Source organism: Tachypleus tridentatus, chromosome 4 (assembly GCF_004210375.1).
Source record: "Tachypleus tridentatus isolate NWPU-2018 chromosome 4, ASM421037v1, whole genome shotgun sequence".
In the NCBI taxonomy this organism is placed as follows: Eukaryota; Metazoa; Arthropoda; class Merostomata; order Xiphosura; family Limulidae; genus Tachypleus; species Tachypleus tridentatus.
The window spans coordinates 122,530,311-122,543,442 of NC_134828.1; positions in this window are offsets into that span (position 1 = coordinate 122,530,311).

The following is a 13,132-nucleotide window of genomic DNA, read 5'->3' on the forward strand; positions in this document are numbered from 1 at the left end:
GATGTATGCTTTATTTGACCTTGCCATCAGTAATTAAGACCATTTTATCATTAGTTATTACTAACTAGCCTACCAGATAATGTAAAAGTTTCTTTTACCCTTCAGTAATTTGATAATCCCACTTACTACTCATGTCGTCATGATTAACCAAGTTTTTTTTTCTACAAAATATAGTCAGACCAGTTACCAATATTCTACAACGGTTTCCTGCAGTTCAGCTGTAAGTGTTCCTGATTGTAACGTAAAGTTGAGGCTAGATTCTCTAGATGAACCGAGAAAATCGTCCAATGTGGTCTTATACTGAAACACACAGGTAAACACGACCCTCTACAGCTACTCCTTATGACCTAACGTACACTGACCACCATATAACCTGGGGAACCTGGAATAAAAAATAATGACAGGTGACAGAAGTTTACACAAATTATAGTGAAATCTAATGACTTGTTATTACTACCTCTCAAGACTCTCGATTCTTAAAGCACTCATGTGAAGGTGCAGCAATGAAATGCTTAAATAACGAGGGTGTCACTCATGTGAAGGTGCAGCAATGAAACGCTTAAAAATACGAGGTGTCACTCATGTGAAGGTGCAGCAATGAAATCCTTAAAAACTACAGCAATGAGGTCCAAGAATTTCCAGGTTATTTTAAATTCTAGATACCTGACTGATTATGTTGGTTTCAAAACATGAGAAAGTCAAGTTATTTCTGCTCTTAACCCAAACATCTTTGGAATTACAAGGACAACACGTGGAACTCAATCTGTAAAACTTATAGAAGACTTGCGTTTCCAGAATTTTCGGATATCCTGTGCAGTTAAATATATACAAGTTACCTTATTATTTGGTACATGTGTTAGTATAAAATCGCCTGGTTCGCAGACCACCTACTTATGAAATGATAATAACATTTGTACACTTTTTAAAACTTTTACTGAGTACAAAATGTGTTGTTCAACATTTACAAATGTTCTTACAACTGATCTGTATCTATAAGCCATTAACCATACTAATTAAGGATAACCAGATCACAGACATGTTATAACTTTACATACTCACTATATCTGATCACAATGAATCAGCATTTACAACAATTTTTTCAACAATTTGTTTCTGGAGCCATTCTTGTGTTTATTACAGTAATTAACAAATTAGGCAAGTTTCTATCAGTCTTATATTTTTAATACTAAAATCAAAGTGTGTATGATTCATAAAGTTAACACATTTTGCTTGGTTTGTTTTGATTTTGCGCAAAGCTACACGAGGGCTAGCGCAGATAGCCCTCTCTAATTTAGCAGTGTAAGACTAGAGGGAAGGCAAATAGTCATCACCACCCACCGCCAACTCTTAGGCTACTCTTTTTATCAACGAATAGTGGGATTGATCTAACATTATAATGCCCCACGACTGGAAGGATGAGCATGTTTGGTGTGACGAGGATTCAAACTCGCGACCCTCAGATTATGAGTCGAGTGCTTTAACCCACCTGGCCATGCCGGGCCTTTATGTTTTGAAGAAATATTTGGTATTATAATTACAACAATATTATTTTCTTTATTGGTATCTCGTTCATAAAAAAACGTTGGTCTTACGAGCTTCAGTGATACACATACGTGTTAGGGCGTAACGAAAATTTCTGGTAACTATATTTAACATATTATGGTATTTCGGTGTTACACATTGTGTGTCGATTTGTCCCAACCCAAAGTAATCCTGGTACGTACTAGTGTACCAACATGTTATTACTTTCAGACTTACACGGTGCTAATGATTTGCCCTAACTCTGCTATATTTCTGACAAGTAATTTGGTATGTGCCTTTGACGGACAGTGACCAAGACCTTTACGTTTCTTTGAAAACATTGTTTCTGTCACCATAGGATGATGTATGGGAGCTAGACCAATAGTCGGTTCGAAGCCTTGTCTGTAATTTAGAGGTTGTGTTTGAGTTAAGACCCTCCTACGGGTTAGCAGACATCAACATCTCCCCGCGGGTGTACACAGACGGAACTCTTTCAAACCTTTGTCGGCTTAAAATAATCTAATAACTTCGAACCGATCACTTCTGTACTAATAACTACCTTTTTGGTGACTGTGTTGATGAAATAGTTGAAAGTGATATTTTGGAGAACTTCTGAAAACAGATGTTGTCCATGAAATGATATTAGAGCTTGTAATGTGCGTTAAAAAAGCTTTTATCAAGTGGTTTATTCACATAACAAGGAAGATGTAATGTTACTCTCCTTAAACTAAGCCTGAAACACTATTCCGTTGAGGATACTAATGGTGATTTAATGATGAATTTTCTTTTTTATTAAATGATGTATGAAAAAAAACAAACAGTCACTGACGTCTTCCTGACATCTTATGATGAGACAACACCCTAGCGGAGATATCAGCTAACTTATAGTGTATTCATATTTTACAATATGCAGGCACTGACAGCTACATTCTCTCATTGTGTAATAATTGAGAACTCAGTTTATAGTTATATGCATATTGGACATTTGTATTACCATGTTGAAACTTGTTACATCTGCTCTTATATCCAGTCAAAGCCAATCTGGCAGGTTTAGTGTATTAATCATGATAGTGAAGAGCATAGAAAGATACATACAACGATACCTTTTGTTTTATAAGAAACTTTCAAACACCTTCATTACAATATATAGTGTTGGAAAAGTCATTTGGCCATTAAAAACCTCAATGATAAATTTACACGTTGAGTATATTCTATTCAATGTTCACACGTCTGATCCTGCTCAGAAGAACATCTGTGCATTTTGTTAATGGTTCTGTAGTATAGTTTATATTCTTAACGTTTAGTCATCGGGATTTCGTGTGTAAAGCACATCATACCTCCCTATATACATTCCATGATTCATTTGTCATATGAAGCTGACGGATGGATTCTTAGCTATTATTTTTTCAAGTGCTGGATCACACAGAAACTCATAGACGACATGAATGGTATGTCTTTGTATGGAACAACACGAATACCTGTTCCATGCTCTAACAATGGTTGAATGGATATGTCGTGGAAGTCACTTGTTCACACGTGACGTTATTGTTTTTTAACTTCATTGCCTTCTTGATTACGGTGTGTACTTTTGCCCGAAACACGTGGACAACTTTCACCTCTGATCTTTGTGTTGTTGAAATTTATTCAGTCACAAAACGCCATCCTTTGCTTATCAAGGCTGTGGTATGACTTGTTACAGGTCTCTTTCTGGGTGCTCAAGTTGAGCCACATTTCTTTGTTTTCCAGAACCATGGTGCAAAAGATATATCGGTTTTGAGTATTTCAACTTCTCTATCCGAACACATTCTTATCACCTGAGTGTATGAATATTTTGTATCGGAAAGGAATGTTGGATACCTTTCCTAAAAGCAATTAGTTTTAGTAGTTTACACTCTCTGAAACACCAAAAAATGTCAAAATGTAGTTGTTATACAAGCTGTTTTATTGCAGCTTTATATAAGCTTCGAATCTCGTGTAGAAACAATAACATCTTGCTTTTACAAATTTTTCTAACTAAAAACTCTGAACTTACTTAAAGTTGTATGTGATCTGATGGTTGAAAATCTCTTGAGTTAATAAGTTCGTGAATAAATAAATAAACAAATACAATTAATTTCGTAACAATGAAAATATTTATCATCTATACACAAATTGTAATCATTCTTCCCCATCATGCTAATCTTCCTGAGAAGAGAAGAAACTTCGAAACTTCACACATAAAGTGATACTGTTTAAGAATCTTGAAAGATTTCTTAGCTTTTCGTATTCAGTGAGTGAATTTTTTAGACATGATTCAAATCCATTTTTTGTTACCAAACTTCTTATTTTTGTGACAGAGATGAGAGATCATGTAAAGAAATGATCCTGACCTCAAGGGCATACAAGACCTGCCTTACTTATATGAACGTAGGGCATACAAGACCTCCCTTACTTATATGAACGTAGGGGCATACAAGACCTCCCTTACTTATATGAACGTAGGGCATACAAGACCTCCCTTACTTACATGAACGTAGGGCATACAAGACCTCCCTTACTTATATGAACGTAGGACATACAAGACCTCCCTTACTTACATGAACGTAGGGCATACAAGACCTCCTTACTTACATGAACGTAGGGTATACAAGACCTCCTTTGCTTACATGAACGTGGGGCATACAAGACCTCCCTTACTTACATGAATGTGGGGCATTCAAGACCTCCTTTGCTTACATGAACGTGGGGCATACAAGACCTCTCTTACTTATATGAACAGAAGGGCATACAAGACCTCCTTTGCTTACATGAACGTGGGGCAAACAAGACCTCCCTTACTTACATGAACGTAGGGGCATGCAAGACCTCTCTTACTTATATGAACGAAGGGCATACAATACCTCCTTACTTACATGAACGTGGGGCATACAAGACCTCCCTTACTTACATGAACGTAGGGCCTACAAGACCTCCCTTGCTTACATGAACGTGGGGCATACAAGACCTGCCTTACTTATATGAACGTGGGACCATGCAAGACCTGCCTTACTTATACATGACGTGGGCATACAAGACCTGCCTTACTTAAATGAACGTAGGCATACAAGACCTGCCTTACTTACATGAACGTAGGGCATACAAGACCTGCCTTACTTATATGAACGTGGGACATACAAGACCTCCCTTACTTACATGAATGTGGGGCATTCAAGACCTCCTTACTTACATGAACGTGGGGCATACAAGACCTGCCTTACTTATATGAACGTAGGGTATACTCCCTACTTACATGAACTTGTTTTTGTTGTTGCTTTTTGTTACAGCGAAGTAGAATTACCTTCTCTCCCTTTAAAATGAGGGAGGGCTAACAACAACTGTTGAAATTATGTTGAAACAGTGAAGAGGGTTTAAGATTGTGTAAGATAAAGTGGGCTTTACCTACCCCATCTACTTTTCAAATGTTGATATTAAAATGCTGTTTATTTTTCATTTTGCTTTTAAAAATATATTAATAAATATTTCAGAATTACTTTGTTACTATGTTTCATGTAAACCTGGCGTATTTTGTACTGTAGGTGTCGTTAACCCTAAAATGCAAATTTTTCATAATTTGTTTAAAAATATACACAGGTGGTAACAACACCGTACCCATTATTACCGTAAAAACACAAAACACATACCCGTAACAAGATTTTTCACGACTCCGTTTACAAATTTAAACAGGAAAACACATCACCACCAGAGGTCTTAAAGAGAGTGTTTATAGTACGTGATCATGCCTCTGATAGTTTAGAGAACATTAAAGTAATCAAAGTAAACAATTTTTCCATGTCATTCTAAATATTTTACATGTGAGAAAATGTGATATATATTTAAAGTCGGTATAAGATTTACAATATTATTTATTATGCAGTATCCTTCTGGTGCTTAAAATTAATTTATTCTTTCAATAACATCACATACTGTTTAACTATAGTTTGTAAATATTCATAGCTTTTACAGCATAAATTCAGGATACTGCTACAAGGTTGTCTATTTTCATTGTTGTGGGTTGTCAAAAAATAATTGTGTGGGAGGTTAAGTTTCATATATACATTTCACATATATTGTCTGAATCAATGTTTTCGGAATCTATAATTTTCTTATAGAACATTGTTTTTTCGCGTTTGTTAAAAGCCATATTCTAAATTTTTTTTCACCGTGATCTCAAGTTTTCTTGTTATCAAATATGTCACTTGATTGTATTGAGAAGTTTAAATTTTATTTATCTGAGAAACTGTCTTATCGTTCATTTTAATTTCAAGACTATCTGTTTATATGTGCAGATCAGTTTATAGGTTCTCTGTTTATATGTGCAGATCAGTTATAGGTTCTCTGTTTATATCTGCAGATCAGTTATAGGTTCTCTGTTTATATGTGCAGATCAGTTAAAGGTTCCGAATTTTATTCAAGTACAAACTTTAAGCTCATAACTCCGCCATCTCTTGACTGATCTAAGATCTAATTACAGTTTTGGGCTCAGCAGAGCAAACCCTTTAGATTGATGTATTAAACCCAAGAACTCTTGGATTATTAATCCTAATTCCTGTTCCACAGTTATTCAGAATTTCATTTTGTTTTCCTTTAGTGCTCCCAGCTGTTTTTCATCTATACAATACATAATATATATAATATGTGTCGGTAAAATTATATTTAGTTCGAAACTACTTGTTTCTGGAAACGTATTACAATCAAAATGAAGATAATATACGACATATACTGAAAGCTCCCAATGTATCAGTTGAAATGAGTGTATTCAACCTGTTTAGTGGATTGTGGTATATAATCTGTGGTTAGTAATGTTTGGTAATTCAGTGTGTTTATTAACCCATCTATTCTCTTTTCTACAAATAAATAGCTACCGTGTCACTTTGAAAGCTTCAATTCAAAGCGCCATGTTCATTTCTACACCCGCACGAGTTAGCGAGCCACAATGGCGTCAGGTAGAGGCCGAGATGGGCGTGGCCTATTCTTTCACTTGTTACAGTGATTATGTCTAGCTAAAGGAAAGTCATTCTACTACTGGTCAGACTAGCACTAGACGACTACTGGTCAGACTAGCACTAGACTACTACTGGTCAGACTAGCACCAGACTACTACTGGTCAGACTAGCACCAGACTACTACTGGTTAGACTAGCACTAGACTACTACTGGTCAGACTAGCACCAGACTACTACTGGTCAGACTAGCACTAGACTACTACTGGTCAGACTAGCACCAGACTACTACTGGTCAGACTAGCACTAGACTACTACTGGTCAGACTAGCACTAGACTACTACTGGTCAGACTAGCACCAGACTACTACTGGTCAGACTAGCACTAGACTGTATAGGCAAATATAAGGTACATGTTTTTCGTCTTCACCTGATTTGTTTATACGCCAGTGACTCTACTGTAGGGTATATATATGTGCTTTAGTATCTGAGCTGTTTAATAACATCTCGTGAAAGCTGTTCGTTATTCTGTATCTCAAGACAGCTGGTATGTGTATTAAAACGTTTATTAAAATAAAGTAGGGAAGAACATTTCGACCTTCTAAGGTCATCTTCAGGTTAACAAAGATAATCTTGTTACTACCCACGTCCTGAAACACATTTTAACTTCAAGTAGGTTTCTCATCATTATTCATTATTCTCTAATTGACTTCCTTCATTCTCTGCAAGTAAAATTGTTTTGCACATCTAACGAATTTGTTACAGTTTTCTCTGATAACAGTTAAAAGATAACTGACTAAAACTGCAGAAACTTACACTTATCTAATATTTTAAATACACGATTTTTATTTTCAATAGTCATTCGTCAACGTATGTCTAATAATAATAAAAAAACATTGAATGGGTTTCACAGTTATATACTTGTAACATGTTTTATGTTACTTTAATTTAAACTAAACTATTTGCTCTATTAGACTTTAAATGTTGGTAATTGTGTTATCAAACAATTAATTTCATATTTTAACAAATCTGTCAAAAAAATAGAAGTCAAACATTATTAAAACTCAAATTAATACAAATAAAATTATAGAATCTGTCGTAGAATAACATGGAGATATTCAAGGTAAATTAGTTATTTTTCGATACAAACACTAGCAAACCTTCAGTATTAGATGCAAGCCAACTTACTGGTTTCGTGCCTAATATGTGGATTTTCCCAAAGTGAGTAACTTCCACAAGACATGTTTGTTTTGTAGTAATATCAGTATTTATGGTAATGTTAAGGTGTTTTAATCTTTTATGTTTTCATCTAATGAATCTATTGCTGGTTCTCAACACACCTTTTAAACGTCTTTAATTTTCATCAAAGAACTATTGACAGATTACTGAATGGTCAAACCCTATAGAAGAAAAATGTTATTGATACAAACTGTTGACATATAATTAAATGAAGTAAACTGGTTTAACCGTACTAGGTTAACATACAGTGTACAATATATACATACCAGTTTAGCCCTGTACAATATATACATACCAGTTTAGCCCTGTACAATATATACATACAGTTTAGCCCTGTACAATATATACATATCAGTTTAGCCCTGTACAATATATACATACCAGTTTAGCTCTGTACAATATATACATACCAGTTTAGCCCTGTACAATATATACATACCAGTTTAGCCCTGTACAATATATACATACCAGTTTAGCCCTGTACAATATATACATACAGTTTAGCCCTGTACAATATATACATACCAGTTTAGCTCTGTACAATATATACATACCAGTTTAGCCCTGTACAATATATACATACAGTTTAGCCCTGTACAATATATACATACCAGTTTAGCCTTGTAAAATATATACATACCAGTTTAGCCCTGTACAATATATACATACAGTTTAGCCCTGTACAATATATACATACCAGTTTAGCCCTGTACAATATATACATACAGTTTAGCCCTGTACAATATATACATACCAGTTTAGCCCTGTACAATATATACATACAGTTTAGCCCTGTACAATATATACATACCAGTTTAGCTCTGTACAATATATACATACCAGTTTAGCCCTGTACAATATATACATACAGTTTAGCCCTGTACAATATATACATACCAGTTTAGCTCTGTACAATACATACATACCAGTTTAGCCCTGTACAATATATACATACCTGTTTAGCTCTGTACAATATATACATACAGTTTAGCCCTGTACAATATATACATACCAGTTTAGCCCTGTACAATATATACATACCTGTTTAGCCCTGTACAATATATACATACCAGTTTAGCCCTGTACAATATATACATACCTGTTTAGCCCTGTACAATATATATATACCAGTTTAGCCCTGTACAATATATACATACCAGTTTAGTCCTGTACAATATATACATACAGTAATGTTAAACGAACATTAAAGATTATGTGAGGCTACTTTTAAAAACACTGGAAGATAAACAACAGACGAAACAAAAAAGTTTATTATTCTTTATATTTCTTTTAACAATTTTCAGTGGAAGTTCTTTAGTTCAGCCAACAGTTAAGGTTTTGTCTTCCTTTTGCTGTAATAACTGCAGACAGTCTTTCAGGCATTGTTACAACATATTTAATTAAAGTTACCTTCAGGATTTTACTCCAAATGTTTCAAATTCACTCACATACAGTTTATTTGGAAGTAACTTTTAATTCGTCAATTTTTTTATATATTAAATACGACATCTGTTCAACTGGGTTGATACTGGTGCTCTAAGGGGCTCGTTGTATCATTTGAATTACTACAGCAGCTTTTTTCTTAGCAACGTAATTTCTGCGGAGGTTGGATGAGTGTTTGGTGACATTGTTTTCTTGGTAACAGAGTCCTTTTATCAGTAATGCATCACGTGATACACCATCACGGATCAGTATCTGATGGTACTTGTTCTTGTCCATTATTTCATCTATTTTGTAAGTTTTTCTTGTCGCCTCAGCAGACCCCCCCCTAAGAAAAAAACCCTCGGGCAGCCTCCTCCATGCTCTGTATTGAGGTAAGTATCTTTCACCATTCTTCCCCCTGACGTACAACTTACACATATTTCAAACTTGTCTGTTCGTAACATTCGTTTTCAGCCATCATCAGGTTTTGTAGGAATTAACCAGTTTCAATATTTTCACAATAGTTGACACACAGATAGATAAAGGTTTGTCACACAAACAAATATTCCATTCTTGATACTGTAGATCTGGATACTTTTCTGTCATTTGGTACATGGTTGTTTATGTCATGCTTGAGATTAGTGACAGTTTTCCTTATGTCCTGAAGGCTACATGAACAATAATACTTAACATCAGTATCACTGAATTTTGGTGTTCTATCTCTTCCTTTCATATTTATCTCTCTCGTTGTCACGATCTAGGGTGCACTTAACAGTGTTTAAGAAGTATTTCAAGAAGCATCACAATGAAACTTAATATATAGTGTTAAGCACTGTTTTTATCAAAGTTTATTTGTGGAGTGTTATTAACTTGATTTCTAACATATATAAGTACCATATGCTAGTTTCTTTCTGTCTATAAGTACCATATGCTAGTTTCTTTCTGTCTGTAAGTACCATATGCTAGTTTCTTTCTGTTTATAAGTACCATATGCTAGCTTCTTTCTGTCTATAAGTACCATATGCTAGTTTCTTTCTGTCTGTAAGTACCATATGCTAGCTTCTTTCTGTCTATAAGTACCATATGCTAGTTTCTGTCTGTAAGTACCATATGCTAGCTTCTTTCTGTCTATAAGTACCATATGCTAGCTTCTTTCTGTCTATAAGTACCATATGCTAGTTTCTTTCTGTCTATAAGTACCATATGCTAGTTTCTTTCTGTCTGTAAGTACCATATGCTAGTTTCTTTCTGTTTATAAGTACCATATGCTAGCTTCTTTCTGTCTATAAGTACCATATGCTAGCTTCTTTCTGTCCAGGCACCATATGCTAGTTTCTTTCTGTTTATAAGCACCATATGCTAGTTCCTTTTTTGTCTGTAAGTACCATATGCTAGTTTCTTTCTGTCTATAAGTACCATATGCTAGTTTCTTTCTGTCTGTAAGTACCATATGCTAGTTTCTTTCTGTCTGTAAGTACCATATGCTAGTTTCTTTCTGTCTGTAAGTACCATATGTTAGTTTCTTTCTGTCTATAAGTACCATATGCTAGTTCCTTTTTGTCTGTAGGTACCATATGCTAGTTTCTTTCTGTCTATAAGTACCATATGCTAGCTTCTTTCTGTCTAATTAAGACACTGCTTGCCATAACAGTTATGTCAGACCATAAATTTGACCAGTATGTTCATTCCGTTACAACATGGACTTGGATCAAATGTATGGAAAAGAATAATAAATATTCTCACACTGACTCATTCAATTGTGAACAGGAATATTATTATATTATTATATTATATTATTACCATAGTGTTGAAATTTACTTCCTGTAATGATATGGAAAAATTAGAAGTAATTAAAATAATGACATAATATTATCTTGTACTAACAGTATTGTATTAATAATGTATTTATTAATCAGCCTTAATTAAAATAATGAGATAATATTATCTTGTACTAACAGTATTGTATTAATAATGTATTTATTAATCAGCCGTAATTAAAATAATGACATAATATTATCTTGTACTAACAATATTGTATTAATAATGTATTTGTTAATCAGCCGTAATTTAAATAACGACATAATATTATCTTATACTAACAGTATTGTATTAATAATGTATTTATTAATCAGCCGTAATTAAAATAATGACATAATATTATCTTGTACTAACAATATTGTATTAATAATGTATTTATTGATTAGCCTTAATTAAAATAATGAGATAATATTATCTTGTACTAACAGTATTGTATTAATAATGTATTTATTAATCAGCCGTAATTAAAATAATGACATAATATTATCTTGTACTAACAATATTGTATTAATAATGTATTGATTAATCAGCCGTAATTAAAATAACGACATAATATTATCTTATACTAACAGTATTGTATTAATAATGTATTTATTAATCAGCCGTAATTAAAATAATGACATAATATTATCTTGTACTAACAGTATTGTATTAATAATGTATTTGTTAATCAGCCGTAATTAAAATAATGACATAATATTATCTTGTACTAACAATATTGTATTAATAATGTATTTGTTAATCAGCCGTAATTAAAATAAAGACATAATATTATCTTGTGCTAACAGTACTGTATCAATAAGGTATTGATTAATTATGAAGTTGTAACACTCATGTAGGCTTCACATCGATCAGTCACATAGCTCTGATGTTTCAGCTATTTCCACAGCACGTGGTAGAATTTTAAAATTACCTCCAGGCTATTAGTCGAATATTTGTGGGAAATATGTATACAGAATGACCTAAAATGTTTATGTGAAATGTATATAAGGTAAGGTTTAAATTTTTATGTAAAACATGTATTCAGAATGACCTAAAACGTTTGTGCGAAATGTGTACATAGGATGGCCTAAAACACACTCGTGTCTGTAGACCTAAATCATATCAATAATGTATATTAATTAGTCAAGTGTTAGCCTGTTAGTCCCTAAATATGAAATATTATATACGGTGTTAATCAGTTTAATGTTACCTTTTTAGGTCTTCAAGATGACAACATTATATACTTGTTTTAATTATTTAATTGTTAGCTTGTTAGGTCTTCAACATGACAACATTATATACGTGTTTTAATCAGTTCATTGTTAGCTTGTTAGGTCCTAAACATATCAGTATTATATACGTGGACTAATTTCTTAGTTTGCTTGGTTAAGACAAGCTCTCAGTTCGATATTTATTTTTCTATAACTTAACTCATGTAGACGCACACAACACACATATAGATGGATAGCTACACACACCTACCTGGCATCTGTATAAATTAATATTACTATCGGTTATCTATTGTATGTCTATATTTCTACCTGACAAGGATCTGGAGTTGGAACATATTATCTATTTTTAAGATATTATAGAAGTAGGCCTTACACTAAAACCACAACGTGAATTGTTTTGGGTTGAAACAACTCCAAGATAGAAGCTTTCATAATTAGATAATTTTTCAAGCAACTGAACAGTACAGCTCAAGTTCGAACATCTTAGGAGCAGTTCTTATGCACTGAACATATTTACTAAACCAGCTGCAATGAAAATATAAATATCGCTAACCCTAAAATCCTTAGGTGTCAGTACTGTGATCTGAAAGAATAACTTTTTTGAAATTGTTGCATCTGGGGCGGTGAGATCCACCTTCACTCCACCTCAATGATCGATAGAGCCACTGGAGTATACATGTATAGCTTTTGATGAGTATACATAGCTTTTGTAACAGTGGAGTATACATAGCTTCTGTAACAGTGAAGTATACATAGCTTCTGTAACAGTGGAGTATACATAGCTTTTGTAACAGTGGAGTATACATAGCTTCTGTAACAGTGGAGTATACATAGCTTTTGTAACAGTGGAGTATACATAGCTTCTGTAACAGTGGAGTATACATAGCTTTTGTAACAGTGGAGTATACATAGCTTCTGTAACAGTGGAGTATACATAGCTTCTGTAACAGTGGAGTATACAT